At 38.0% G+C, this 13,513-nt stretch overlaps 1 pseudogene; it reads left to right on the top strand.

Annotated features, from left to right (window-relative positions):
• The first annotated feature begins 4,213 nt into the window (after nucleotides 1–4,213).
• The window catches only part of LOC132650727 (zinc finger protein 431-like), a 294,095-nt pseudogene continuing 284,795 nt past the window's right edge, over nucleotides 4,214–13,513 (top strand).

Genomic DNA, 13,513 nt, shown 5'->3' with positions numbered 1-13,513 from the left:
TTCAGTGGGATTGTTTTAAGTTTCTCTCCATTCAGTTTGATGTTGGCTATATGTTTTCTGTATATTGCCTTTACTATGTTTAGGTATATGCCCTGTATCCCTGATCTCTCCAATACTTTAAAAATGAATGTATGCTGGATTTTTTCAAATGCTTTTTCAGCATCTAAGGAGATTATCACGTGTTTATTTTTCTTTCAGTTTGTTAATATGGTGGATCATATTGATAGATTTTTGCATATTGAACCACCCCTGAATACCTGGCCTGAAGCCTGCTTTGTTGTACTGGATGATATCTTTGATGTATTTTTGTATTGGGTTTGCAAAGAATTTTGTTGAGTATTTTTGCATCAATGCTCATAAGAGTGATTGGCCTGAAATTGTCTTTATGCTGGGGTATCCAAGGCTGCTTGCTCCTGAATAACTGGGTTCTGGAGATGCCATATTGTTTGTCTTTTGTTGGTTGAGCTTTTACACTGGCCTCTACCCATTGGTATATCTTAGATGTTGGGTGTTAGTTTCTGGTACTTCCTGGAATCCTGTGGTGGGTCGAATCCCCTTGGCAGAAAGACTTTTCCCAAAGGAGCTCTCCTCCGTTTTTTAGGTATGGTCAATGAATGGCAGGTGTTTTTCAAGAATTGCCACAGCTCATCTCAGGCATACAGACCTGAGTAGTAATTGTTGCCTTTGTTAGTAAAGGGGGCTATCCTCTCACCCAGAGAAGTTCTGGAGACAGCTGCCCTGCTGCTGGGTTTCTTGCTGTAAATTTAGTGAGCTGCTGCTGTAACCTGGGTGCCTTCTGGTTTGGTCAGTTTAGTTAGGGAAAACTGGTTGTCCTTTGGAGCAGTATCTGGGGGTTGATCTCAGGGAACCCAGGCTTCTGTAGGTTTGAGTTTGGAGCTCTATACCACAGTAGCCAAGTGGTAATCAGTGGCAGGTGAGCACCACTTTCATGTATACAGCAGGAGGCTAGAGTATGGATCCCGTGGATAACCAGAAAGTTTTCTGGAGCTAGGTGTCCTGAGGTAAGGCCAGATATTTTCCCCACCTTAGGGTTTTCTCCCAATAGGAAGACTCAGTCTGTGGTGTTTGACGTGGTGTGTAGAATGCGTAGGCACTTGCCAATGATGGCTCCAAGCTGGTGACTGGGAAAGAAGCTGAGAACTTTTCCAAAAATGTTCCTGTGTATGGTGGATGTAGTGTGTGTGTGGAGAGTTGGCTGAGTTCTCTAAGCTGGGACCTGCTCTTTCCCTGCCTGTGGGGTTTTCTCCAGACAGGGAAACCCAGCCTCTAGTGTCCAGGGGCACACAATTCTGTGATGGAGAGTAGGGCATATAAGCCTAGCAGCTGAAGGCACACTCAGGCCTGGCGCCTGTGCACCCACTGGTCTGCAGAACCTTTCCAGGGATAAAATGGGTGACCTGAGGTCAGTCCTGCTTTCTTCCCTGTTTTTTTTTCCTAGACTGGGGCTCCCAGTCTATGGTGCCCTGGAGAACATAATTTAGTCTGGAAAGTTTATCAGGACAGAAAGGTGTATCCTGGGACCCAGGATATCTTCCGGGTTCTTGCTGAGTGACCTGAGAGTGGACCTGACTGACTCCCACACTGTGGAGTTTCCTCTCACCTGGGAAACAGGATCTCTGTTGTTTTAGGGCCCAGAGTTCAGTCTTTTAGTTGCTGTACCAACATTGCTGTCCTACTCCTCAGACCCAATGTCCTTCTGGCACCACCATCTTGGATTCCCCCCTTCCTCATCCCTTTAAATTAATTTTGGTTGAAAGTCTATTTTATTAGATATTAGAATAGCTACTCCTGCTTGCTTCTTGGGTCCATTTGCTTGAAAACCTTATTCCTGCTGCAACATCCCAGGAACTTTCCCAGAGATTAGCTGGGTGCTCTGAGGTTGGACCCGATTGTTTACCTCATCATTGGTTTTCTTCTTACATTTGAAACACAGTCAGTTGGGACCCACAGATCCAACTATTGGATGCCATGCAGTCTCTGCTACCCAGCTTATCAGACACAGTATGCAATCAGCCCAACCATCTGGGATCTATTTTTTTTTTACAGTTTTTTTTTCTTTATTTTTTTTATCAGTTACATTTTATTAACTCTGTATCTCAGCCGTGTCCTGATCCCTCATTCCCTCCCAGTCCCTCCCTCCCTCCTTCATCTCCACCGTGCCCCTTTCCAAGTCCACTGATAGGGGGGACCTCCTCCCCATTCATCTGATCCTGTTTTATCAGGTATCTTCAGGACTGGCTGCAAAGCTCTCCTCTGTGGCCTAACAGGACTGCTCCTCCCTTCGGGGGTGGGGAGACCAAAGAGAAAAAAGATAATCAATTGAGCGGACATGGGGTAAGATGATCAATCCTCATTTAGAAAGACAGATGGGATGTGCATTGAACGTATGACAGGAGTCTACTGAGCACATCTGAAAGACTCTAACTAGCAGTGTTTTCAAAGCAAAGACTCATGACCAAACCTTTGGCAGAGTACAGGGAATCATAAGAAAGAAGGGGAGTTAGTCTGATGGGGAAAGGATAGGAGCTCCACAAGGACCAAATATATCTGGGATCTATTTTTAATTTTTACTGAATATGAGTATTTTGATTGTATGCATGAATATGCACCTCTTGCGTGCCTAATCCTCACAGTAGTCTGAAGATGTCTTCAGAACTCATGAACTTATAGCAATTGATAGTAGTGGGTCCCAGGTAATCACTGACAATTGAGCCCAATTATTTGAAAGAGCAGCAAGAACTCCTCACTGCTGAGCCATCTGTCCTGTTTTATGTTGCTTATTTATGATCAGCATTTACATTTACATGTTAATATTTTCATCTTTCTATTTTTAGGTGTTTAAACATGCATTCCCTTTTAGTAAGATATCATTGAAGTTACAGTTTAAGCTGGGGCAGTGCAATTTCTGGAGAATAAATATACAACAGGAGTGAATATATAATTCCTTGTAGGAGCTTCAGTAAAGACCTCTGAGTTCTTTCAATATTTTGTGTTTGTTTGATTGACTTTTAGAGGAGGCTCTGTCTTACTATATAGGTCTGGCTGTCCTAGAACTCTTTGAATAGATAATGCTGACATCCAGTTCAATAAGATTCAGCTGCGTCTGCCTCCTGAGTGATGGAATTGAAGGCATGACAGAATACACCCAGCTTGTCCACCATTTTTTGTAGTTAATAACTGTTAATAAATTTCTCTGATCTGTACTTAGTATTGATCATCTGTTAATTTCTCTCTCTCTGTGTCTCTGTCTCTATGTCTGTGTCTCTCTATTTCAAACCCTTCTCTCTGTTTGTCTTTGTCCACATTAATTGCCATGTCTATTCCAAAGTTATATCCTCTTCAAAAAGTTCATATATGATACAGTTAAAACTTGTTATTCCGTTTTCTTCTAAAATGACTTAGTGATAACATTAATACTTCTTTTTTAATAGAAAGTTTTAATCTTTATTTTTAATCTATAGACTACATTATTTAGTAAGGAGGATATACAAAACAATGATCAAAGAATAATCGTGTGTTCTATTCCTTTTCTTTTGTCTGGTCACTCAGAAATATGGTGCTATTGGCTATGATTGTTGTTGCTTGCCACTCACATTATTTTTATCCATGTATTCACTGTAGTCCACTTTCCCTTCCACAAATATATGAGTCCCCCTCTTCACATACTGATATGCCACATCCCTGAGCCCTGGTCAAAACATAATATTCAGTACCATGTTGTCTTTTGACTGATGTTACCCATCTGTTCAGTGTCCCCTGATCAACACATCTCATTTGTTGCTATATAAAATATCATGACTGTGTTTTGTCCTTCCACCTTTCTCATGACAGGGTCCTGACCTACTCACCCAAGTAACTGAAAATGATTCATAGATTGCTCAAGTACCCAACTAATGGCTACTTTATATTCATGTCTTACAAACTGATGAAACACAGGTTTTTGAAGCACGCCTTTGTTTTTTGTTTGTTTGTTTGTTTTTGTTTTTTTTTCAATCTAACCTTTAGGCTTTTTCATCTCCCCTACTTCACATCACGCACAGCACCCAACTGTATAACATTCGCACTTCTGTGTCAGAAAATAAATGGAAGAAGCAGTAGAATTATATGATTATATTGACAATGACGTATAAATTATATTGTTGCCACTGTTTCTGTTGTACAAATGTATGGCATATTTTAGAATTCAGTGACCTTCAATGATGTGCATGTGAAATTCAGCCAAGAAGAGTGGGCCTTGCTGGAACCTTCCCAGAAGCAACTCTACAAAGATGTGATGCTAGAGACCTGTGAAAACCTCACTGCTATAGGTAAGACTGCAATTTTTCTTTCACTTTTAAAATAAAGAGACAACTCTTACTTTGTTATTGATCCTCTTCTGTAATTCCAATTGAGAATGAGGAGGAATGTGGTAAATAAATCAGGCATGATTCTAAGGGTGACAGAAGATAATGATTTAAGTTTTGCCTTAATAATAACATGTTATTTCCAATAATATATATTTTCTCGTACTGTATTTTAGGCTACAATTGGGATGACCATAATATTGAAGAACATTTTCAAAGTTCTACAAGTAATAAAAGGTAACATTATGTGCACACTGATACAGATATGAATCTTAAATTTTAATGTGTCCTGGAAGTTTGGGGTTTTTTGTTTGTTTGTTTATTGGCTGCTTTTTATTTTCTGTTTTGAAATAGATTTTTTCTGGGTATCTGTGACTTTCTTAGACTTGCTTGTTAGACCAGCCTGACCTCAAAATAACAAGCAAGATATGCCTGCTTCTGCCTCCACAAGTGCTGGGATTGAAGGCATGTACCAGCACACATGGCTGTGTCCTGGAAGTTTTAAAGAAAAGCAACAGTGTAAAAACAGCACTGCTTTACGTGTACTGATGATCATTAAAATCTCATAATTCCATGTACTTCAATGTCAGGTATCTGATTTGTGTTTACAAGGCACTCCCCTAAGATAGAAGAAAATAAAATAATATTATAACAAAAATACCATTTGAATCATATGGACATTACAGCTACTGACTTGAACTGCCAATCTGTTTAGTCTCATTCTATCTACTCAGATATTGTAAGAGGTATGCACACTGAATTGGTGATCAGTATGTGTCCAAAACCTTCTAATAAGCAAAAATTTCATAGTAGAACCAGTATTACTCATTTTCGTGCAGTAACTTTGTAAAGTTTAGTGAAAGAAGCAGCTTATGAGAATCAAGAATATTGTTGTGGAGAAACCGTAATCCCTATATGACATATCTATGATGAACAAAAAACAAACTGTGTTAATTCAATGTGGGAATCTTTATTATTTTTGTAAATTAAACTGGTATATCATATGTCAAAATGATTCTAAGATACATGAGCATAGGGATATTGAAAGAAGCAGTGTCCCTGTCTTTCTCCAAGAACAATTGATTTGGTAGTAGTCCCCACTGTGAGTAAATTTTCTGAATGTGATAAATGGTTACTGTTAATTGGCTTTGCAACTTCACTGAGAATTTATCAGCAAACTCATATTGCTGAAAATACCTATGAATACTAGGAATTTGGAACTTCTGCTTTTCCTGGCTCACTTTGTAAATGAAGTATCATTCATACAGTACAAAAATTTGTGAATGGGATTGCTGTGGTAAAACTCTGAATTCTTAAATACTCTTCATATATAGGAGAAAACCTCTTATAGAAAAATGATGCTATAAAAGTGTTCCACATAACAAATTCTCTTACCATCACAGGGATCTTCAAAAATACCCATAATGAAGGAGAATACCGTGAATGTAAATAATGTGATAAAACTTTTAAATTTGATTCTTCTTTACCATTAGACCAAATTATGAAATTAATTCATATAGATAAATATATTTATTAGTGTAATGAAATGACGGTGGTAAATCTTTCACATGTGCCAATTTTCTTTGCAGGCATGAAAGCAGTCATACTGGAGAGAAACCATTTAAATGCACTCTATGTGGGAAAACCTTCCCCTATATCACTGTTCTTATATGGCATAAAAGAACACACACTGGAGAGAAGCCTTACAAATGTAATCAATGTGGTAAAGCCTTTGCAAAAAGCAGTCAGCTCATACGGCATAAAAGAACACATACTGGAGAGAAACCTTATGAATGTAATCAGTGTGGCAAAGCCTTTGCAGAAAACAGTACTCTCTTAAGCCATACAAGAACACACACTGGAGAGAAACCTTATGAATGTAATGAGTGTGGCAAAGCCTTTGCAGAAAACAGTACTCTCTTAAGCCATAAAAGAACACACACTGGAGAGAAACCTTATGAATGTAACCAGTGTGGTAAAGCCTTTGCACAAAACAGTACTCTCTTAAGCCATAAAAGAACACACACTGGAGATAAACCTTATGAATGTAACCAGTGTGGTAAAGCCTTTGCACAAAACAGTCATCTCATAAGCCATAAAAGAACACACACTGGAGAGAAACCTTATGAATGTAATGAGTGTGGTAAAGCCTTTGCAAAAAACAGTCTTCTCATGAGCCATAAAAGAACACACACTGGAGAGAAACCTTATGAATGTAATGAGTGTGGCAAAGCCTTTGCAGAAAACAGTACTCTCTTAAGCCATAAAAGAACACACACTGGAGAGAAACCTTATGAATGTAACCAGTGTGGTAAAGCCTTTGCACAAAACAGTCATCTCATGAGCCATAAAAGAACACACACTGGAGAGAAACCTTATGAATGTAATGAGTGTGGTAAAGCCTTTGCAAAAAACAGTACTCTCTTAAGCCATAAAAGAACACACACTGGAGAGAAACCTTATGAATGTAACCAGTGTGGTAAAGCCTTTGCACAAAACAGTCATCTCATAAGCCATAAAAGAACACACACTGGAGAGAAACCTTATGAATGTAATGAGTGTGGTAAAGCCTTTGCAAAAAACAGTCATCTCATGAGCCATAAAAGAACACACACTGGAGAGAAACCTTATGAATGTAATGAGTGTGGCAAGGCCTTTGCACAAAACAGTACTCTCTTAAGCCATAAAAGAACACACACCAAAGAGAAACCTTATGAATGTAACCAGTATGGTAAAGCCTTTGCACAAAACAGTACTCTCTTAAGCCATAAAAGAACACACACCAAAGAGAAACCTTATAAATGTAACCAGTGTGGTAAAGCCTTTGCAGAAAACAGTCATCTCATAAGACATAAAAGAACCCATACTGGAAAGAAACCTTATGAATATACCCAACCTGATAAAGCCTTTGCACAGCAGAGTAGTCTCCAAAAACAGGAAAAGACACACAGTGGAGAGAAGCCTTGTTAGGGTAATTAGTGTGATAAAGCCTTTGCATGTAACAATCATCTCCTAAGACAACAGCACATTCTGGAGGAAAACCATATGAATTTAACTATGTGGCAAAGCCTTTGCACATAACATCTCCTAATACATAAAAGAACACATACTGGAAGGATGTCTGACAGTAACCAATGTGAAAAAACTTTTGGACTTCAGAATCATCTTCACACTCATGAAAGAAATCCTAATGGACAGAAAGCCTGTGAGTGCTTTAAACATGGTGAAACCATTCCACATTTGTATAATCTTCATCATCATGAAAGGATTCATAATAGAGGAAAAACTTATGAATGTGTTAAAATGGTGAGGCCTTGCATAAATCTAGAATCATCATCATCATAAAAGTATCCTTACTGGAGAGGAATTCTGTGAGTATAAGCGATGTGGAAAGGCCTTTGTGTACTTTGGTCCACTGAGATGCAACAGAACTGTAAAACTAGCTCAATGGAAATGACCTCCCTTTTCTGAAGGGAACATGCAACAGTATTATATATTAAGGGGCAATAGGAACGGAGAGTAGTCATGGGGCAGAGAAGGGAGGGGGATTACTATTGGAATTTAAAGTAAATAAACTTATTTTTAAAAAGAATACAATGAATGGTGAATATCAATTACATGCAACAGTATTATATAATAAGGTATTTACGGAAGACTTATTGATAATCCTGATTCTCAACATTTACTGTTTTCAATTGCCTCAGTTTACATAAGAAACTTTTAGTCCAGTGGATGAATATGTAGGGAATGGTGAATTAACACCAGCCAGGAAGTTCTCTGAGAGTATCACAACAGTGGTAGCCTGTAGAAGTTTCTTTGTGTACACATACCTTTTGTTCCAGGGGTTCTATTGAAAAACATCACAACCCAGACTGAAGTTTGAGATGTGAGGGAGGAGGCTTTCTCTTCTATGTATGACCCTGCTGCTGGCCTAGTTGTATAACCATGGCAAGGATGAGTTTTCTCTGCCTGACATCATCTGGAGAGTGTCTTTACACATAGATGCCATCAATCAAGTTTGATACATGGCCTTTGACACAGATCCCTGATAACTCTCCCCTCCCTTCAAATATAGGATAATTAGGTTCCATGTTCTTGTTCACATGATAGGAATGTGCTTTTTAATGCAAATCAAGCATCCTTGAAGTGCCCAGTTTTAAACAATTATCTACACCTATCCTTAGAGCATCCCAGTCACTCCCCAAGGGGTACATACCCTCTGTTTTCTGGAATTAAAGTTGAACTTACTTTCTGAGGTGGTTCCCAGAGTGTTCTGATCACTGTTATGCTTGTGGGTCTTCCAAGCTTTATACCTCATCTTCTGGCCCTCCTTCCTTTCTGGGCTGGTGAGAAACAGTCTCCAGGCAGCAAGAAAACCACGTTCTCGGAAATGCTTGTGATAAAATGTTTTACATTTCATAGCATTTCAAATTTCATGTGTTTCTGGATATGAGATGGTAAATAAATCTTTGGGATGGGACTCTTTGAAAGGAATTATACCTAGTGTTGATTTCACTAAAAGCTTGCAGGTATGAAATCTTCTGAGTTGAGCACAGTGGCCTATGGAGGAGAAATAAGAGCAGAAATTTTATTTTCCTGTTTTTAATAGCTGAGTAGTGTTCTGATAATGTATGGGTAGATGGCAGAGGAGGGGAACTTCTCTTTTCAGTGGACTAAGGAAAAAGGATTGGGGGAAAGAGGGAAGGAGGGTGGGACCAGTAGGAGTTGAGGGAGTAGCATTTAATAGGGATATATAATGAATAAATTGTGAAAAAATAACAATGATTAATAAAATAAAAATGAAGTAGAAAAACAAAACTTATAAGCAAAACTTCGAGTCCAGTCTGGGTACCCCCCCTCCATCAAAAAAAAGAAAGAAGATATAAAGAAAGAAAAAAAATTAGAAAGATATAAAGAAAGAAAAAAATATTTTCTTGTATCTGTTGAGACTTTCTTCCTTGTGAGCTCATTTTTTAATCATTGCCTAATGGAGAACATGCTGCTCTCTCTGAAGTTTATATTTCCATAAACATAGGTTTCATACCTGGAACAAATGGCAGAGGTTCATATTTAACATATCAAAACAGACATAGCTGCTAATTTTCTCCCAGCAATCCCTAAGTCCTTCCATGTTATATGGTTCTCCAGGCTGGCATAGTGCACCCAATACCCTGAATTCTTCCCAGGGCCTGAGCTAAACTCATTTCCCCCTTCCCCATATGTAGGCAAACTATTTTGGCTTCCTCGTCCTGTTGATAGCCATGCAAGAGTAACAGCAAAACATCTGTAGCACTCGTGGAATGTGGCTCCCCCGTTAGCATAGTCATGATGAGTTTGTCTTGGAGAAGCATAACCCCAAGAACTGCTTATACTGAGGACTTTGTGCTGTTGTGGAACATAGCTCTATTTGATGCCATTATGATGCCCATATTCCTCATTTGGTGTCTGTTGTTATGCCCCCATTTTCATTTCTTATGTTGCTGATTTGCGTATTTTCTCTCTGGCTTTTAGTTAGTTTGGCTAAGGGTTTGTCTACCTTGTTGATTTTCTCAAAGAATCAGCTCTTGGTCCCATTGATTGTTTGAATTGTTTTCTTTGTTTCTAATTCATTGATTTCTTAGTTTGAATATTTCCAATCATCTACTCCACTTGGGTGTGTCTGCTTAAGTTGAAGTCACACCATAATTCTTCCAGACATTTAAAAGGAGCTACAATAATCCTTCCTAAACTATCAAGAAAAGAGAAGATAAGAAAAAAGGAAAAGAAACAGAAGGAACCCTTTGAAACTCTTTCTAGAAATCCAGCATTGCTGTCATAAGCAATCTAGTAAAACACAAAAAAACAACAACAAAAGAAAACTACAGGCCAAAACTGTTGATAAAAATAGACTTTCAACCAAAGTTAAACAAAAAAGATAAGGAGGGGGTGCTGGAGAGATGTCTCAGAGGTTAAGAACTGACTGACTGCTCTTGGAAAGGTCCTGAGTTCAATTCCCAGCAACCATATTTTGGCTCACAACCATCTATAATGAGATCTGGTGTTCTCTTCTGGTGTGCAGGTGTACATGCTGGCAGAATAATGTACACCTAATAAATAAATAAATAAATAAATAAATAAATAAATAAATAAATCTTAAAAAAGAAATTAAAAAAAAGATAAGGAGGGACAATTCATTCTCATCAAAGGAAAATTCCACCAGGAGGACATCACAGTCCTGAACATCTATGCCCCAAATATAAGAGCACCTGCTTTTGTAAATAAAAACATGATTAAATCTTAAATCACACATCCCAACACCTTAATAGTGGGAGACTTCAACACTCCACTCTCATCAAGGGACAGATCATCTACACAAAAGCTAAATAGGGAGAAATGACACTTACAGAGCAAATTTACTGAAGCAAATAGACCTAATGTCTACAGAACTTTTCAACCAAACACAATGGAGTATGCCTTATTTTCAGTACCTCATGGAAATTTCTCAAAAATTGACCACATAGTCAGACACAAAGCAAGTCTCAACACATGCAAGAAAATAAAAATAATTTCTTGTATCCTTTCAGACCACCATAGCCTAAAACTGGACCTCAACAACAACAGAAACTACAAAAGCATACATACATATGGTAACTAAACAACTCTCTACTCAGTGACAGCTTTCTCAGGAAAGAAACAAAAAAAGAAATTGGAGACTTCCTAAAATTCAATGAAAATGAAGGCACAACATACCAAAAGTTATGGGAAATGATGAAAGTGCTCCTAAGAGGAAAGTTCATAGCACTAAGTTTCTTCAAAAAGAAGTTCTAGACAAGCAATTTAATGGCAAACCTAAAATCCCTAGTATAAAAAGAAGTAGACACACACAAGAAGAGAAGATGATTGGAAATATTCAAACTCAGAGCTGAAATCAATGAATTAGAAACAAAGAAAACAATTCAAAGAATCAATGTGACCAAAAGCTGGTTCTTTGACAAAATCAACACTATAGACAAACCCTTAGTAAATCTAACTAAAAGGCTAATAGAAACTACCCAAATCAGCAAAATCAGAAATCAAAATGGGGGCATAACAAGAGACACTGAGGAAATCCAAACAATCATTAGGTCATAGTACAAAAGCCTACATGCCACAAAATTTGAAAATCTAAATGAAATGGACAATTTTCTTGATAGATTCCATCTACCAAAATTAAATCAAGATCAGGCAGAAAGATTGAATAGTCCTATATCCCCCAAGGAAATAGAAGCAGTCACCACAAGTCTCTCTTCAAAAAAAAAATGCCCAGGCCACATGGTTTCAGCACAGAATTCTACCAGACCTTCGAAGAAGTGCTAACTCCAATTCAACTTAAATTATTCCACAAAATAGAAACAGAAGGAACATTACCAAATTCATTCTAGATAGCCACAGTCACCTTGAAACCTAAACTACACAAAGACCCAACCAAAAGAGAGAAATTCAGACCTATTGCTCTTATGAGAATTGGTGGAAAAATATTCAATAAAATATTGGCAAACCTAATTCAAGAATATATAAAAGATATCATCCACCATGACCAAGTAGGCTTCATCTCATGCATGCAGGGGTGGTTCAGTAAATGGAAATCCATCATTTAAACAAACTGAAGGAGGAAAACCACATGATCATCTCCTTAGACATTTGACAAAATCCAACATCCATTCATGTTTAAAGTCTTGGAGAGATCAGATATACAAGGCACATAGCTAAACATAGTGAAGAAAATACACAGCAAGTCTATAGCTAACATCAAACTAAATGGAAAAAAAAACTTACATCAATCCCACTGAAATCAGGGACAAGGCAAGGCTGCCCAAGTACTGGAAGTCTTCGCTAGAGCAATAAGACAACTAAAGGAGATCAAGGGGATACAAATTGGAATGGAAGAAATCAAAGTATCACTATTTGCAGAAGATATGATAGTCTACATGAATGACACCAAAAATTCATCCAGAGAACACCTTCAGCTGATAAACACCTTCAGCCTTGCCAGGCCACAGAGGAGGACAATGAAGTCAGTTTGGATGAGATCAGATAAGCTAGGGTCAGATGAAAGGGGAAGAGGACCTCCCTTATCTCTGGACTTGGAGAGGGGCATAGGAGGAGATGAGGAGGAGTAGGTGGAATTGGGAGGGGAGGAAAGAGGGGGCTACAGCTGGGATACAAAGTGAATAAGCTCTAATTAGTATAAAAAATAAAAACTTAATTTAAAAAATTGAACAGCAAAAAGTTTAAAGAAAAAAGCTGCACTTAGCACTTTTGGAACTGAATACAGCTGGCAGCCTTCAACAAAGATAGTGGTAAAACCATGGCTCCACCTTCTTTATCTATGAACCAACATGGTGGCTAGCCATGTGTTGCTGCATACTGTGGCCGCCAATGCAAAACAGCCATTAGGTGTCACTGATGGTGTTACTACAGCCTACAGTATAGCACTGTGGAGCATTTACAGTTCCCCATAACTAAAATTTCTAAAATTGTAATCAAATACGTTTTAGAACCAACTGCATAAAAGAACAGTACTTTAACTATTCTGGCCATACCAAACCTGTCAGCCAGAAAGAAACGGCATTAATCCATTCACTCAGGAGCTGGTGGTAGGTATATAATGGTTAACAATTACCTGAATACAACCCTGTATAACCCTATGGTAACATGGAGCTGCAGTTTTATTCTCCTGTTAAAGAGCATAAGCAGACATTTTGCATCGAATAATCTCCAGCCTTTTAAGTGAAAAACAACATATTTTACAGTTCTTTCTCAAATCATATTCGCAGGAACGCAAAACCAAAGCAAATACAGTTCATATGTCCTCTGGCTTTCTATACATACTCTGATCTTCCATAAAATTCTATATAACTTCCGGTTACTTTGGACAAACTATTCCTTTCTTTTTTTTCTTTTCTTTTCTCTTCTTTTCCTTTCTTTTCTTTTCTTTTCTTTTCTTTTCTTTTCTTTCCCTTTCCTTTCCTTCCCTTTCTTTTCTTTATTGTTACAGTCTCTTGCCTTCTCTCTTGCTTTTCAGACAACATAAAAACCTTCATCAAAATCCTCTCAACATTTCTTTACTAAGCCATGGGTTTTTTTACCATCTTGAGATGATACACTGTAAAAACTGCACTTTTCTTAAT

The sequence above is a fragment of the Meriones unguiculatus genome, assembly GCF_030254825.1.
Source record: "Meriones unguiculatus strain TT.TT164.6M chromosome 13 unlocalized genomic scaffold, Bangor_MerUng_6.1 Chr13_unordered_Scaffold_28, whole genome shotgun sequence".
NCBI classification, from domain to species: domain Eukaryota; kingdom Metazoa; phylum Chordata; class Mammalia; order Rodentia; family Muridae; genus Meriones; species Meriones unguiculatus.
Note: the sequence above shows the minus strand (reverse complement) of the source record. Positions and strands in the feature narration are given on the sequence as shown.